The following is a 2,353-nucleotide window of genomic DNA, read 5'->3' as shown; positions in this document are numbered from 1 at the left end:
TGAGAGAGAGGATCAACAAAGTTCTATTGCTATTTCACGAGGAAATCCAATGCAAGTGAAGGGCCCACGACAATCACTGACCGCCCTGAATAATCGACCCGTTTACCAAGCAGAGTCTCGCGAACTCTTCCTTCTTTGCCTTCAATTACATCTGAAAGCGACTTGTAAACTCTATTATGATCATCCCTCATTGGTTGTCCGAAAGAGCGGGCTATCTTCCCCAAAAAAAGGATTCTATTTTTGCGTCTTAAATGAAATCAACGGGCTATAATCGACGGTATTCTATGAGATTCGAGAGTATGGTAAGTAAGAAATAAATTTATTTCTTACCATACTCTCTATTAGTGTTATTGTAGTGTATAAAGTTGTACTTGACTTTCTAATAAAGTTGGTACTATATTAAATAAAGCATGGAAAGATAATCTACTTTCATTAAGTGATTTATTAGATAATCGAAAACAGAAAATCTTGAATACTATTAGAAATTCAGAATTGCGGGAGGGGGCCATCAAACAGCTGGAAAAATCCCGGGCTCTTTTACGGAAAGTAGAAATAGAAGCAGATCATTTTCGCGTGAATGGATACTCTGAAATAGAGCGAGAAAAATTGAATTTGATTGATTCAACTTATAAGACTTTGGAACAACTAGAAAATTACAAAAATGAAACTATAAATTTTGAACAACAAAAGGCAAGTAATCAAGTCCGACAACGGGTTCTACAACAAGCCTTACAAGGAGCTCTAGAAACTCTAAATAGTTGTTTAAATAACGAGTTACATTTACGTACTATCAGTGCCAATRTTGGCATATTGGGGGCGATGAAAGAAATAACGGATTAGTCCTTGTACTTTAGGCATTATTATTTATTTTGTTTTTCAAAAAATAATTAAGAAATACTCATGGTAATCATTCAAGCCGACAAAATTAGTAATATTATCCGTGAACGTATTGAGCAATATAATAGAGAAGTAAAGATTGTAAATACCGGTACCGTACYTCAAGTAGGTGATGGCATTGCTCGTATTCATGGTCTTGATGAAGTAATGGCGGGTGAATTAGTAGAATTTGAAGAGGGTACAATAGGCATTGCTCTTAATTTGGAATCAACTAATGTTGGTGTTGTATTAATAGGTGATGGTTTGCTGATACAAGAAGGGAATCCTGTAAAAGCAACAAGAAGAATTGCTCATATACCAGTAAGTGAGGCCTATTTGGGTCGTGTTATAAATGCTCTGGCTAAACCTATTGATGGTAGAGGTGAAATTTCATCTTCTGAATATAGGTTAATTGAATCGGCGGCTCCGGGGATTATTTCTCGACGTTCTGTATATGAGCCTCTTCAAACAGGGCTTATTGCTATTGATTCAATGATTCGATAGAACATGGTCAACGAGAATTAGTTACTGGGACAGACAGACCGGTAAAACAGCAGTAGCAGCAAATACAATTCTAAATCAACAAGGCCAGCGTTCATGTAGCTATTGGTCAAAAGCATCTTCTGTGGCTCAGATAGTGACTAATTTCCAGGAAAGGGGGGCGATGGAATATACTAGTATGGTAGCCGAAACGGTGGTTTCCTGTTTCCAGAGTGGGGTCTGCAGCTCAAATTAAAGCTATRAAACAAGTAGCCGGTAAATTAAAATTGGAACTGGCACAATTTGCAGAATTAGAAGCTTTTGCACAATTTGCTTCTGATCTTGATAAAGCTACTCAAAATCAATTGGCAAGAGGTCAACGCTTACGTGAATTGCGTAAACAATCCCAATCCGCCCCTCTCGCGGTGGAAGAACAGATACTGACTATTTATACCGGAACAAACGGTTATCTCGATTCATTAGAAATTGGACAGGTAAGGAAATTCCTTGTTGAGTTACATACTTACTTAAAAACCAATAAACCGCAGTTTCAAGAAATAATATCTTCTACCAAGACATTCACCGAGGAAGCAGAAGTCATTTTGAAATAAGCTATACAGGAACAGATGGAACGTTTTATACTTCAAGAACAAGCMGCCTAAACAAATTGATCACCCTTTTGAATAATTTTTTCAATAAAATAAAAAGRGTACTCAAGCGTTTTGGATTCAAATCATTCAAGATTTATTTTTTGATATCGAAATCTAAAATAATATCTGGAAAAAGAATTGCGTCCGATAGGATTTGAACATATACCAAAGGTTTAGAAGACCTCTGTCCTATCCATTAGACAATGGACGTTTTTTATTGTTATTTTTGAGTATTTTTTATTTTCTGATCATTTATTTCAAAAAAAAATATAATTATAATAAAAAATATAATTATAATTATTATAATTATAGTAGCATTTATGTAAGAATTTTTTTGAATTGTATAT

Source organism: Cynara cardunculus (assembly GCF_001531365.2).
Source record: "Cynara cardunculus var. scolymus isolate 2C chromosome LG 5, CcrdV1, whole genome shotgun sequence".
Taxonomy (NCBI): Eukaryota; Viridiplantae; Streptophyta; class Magnoliopsida; order Asterales; family Asteraceae; genus Cynara; species Cynara cardunculus.
This window is presented reverse-complemented; position numbering follows the sequence as displayed.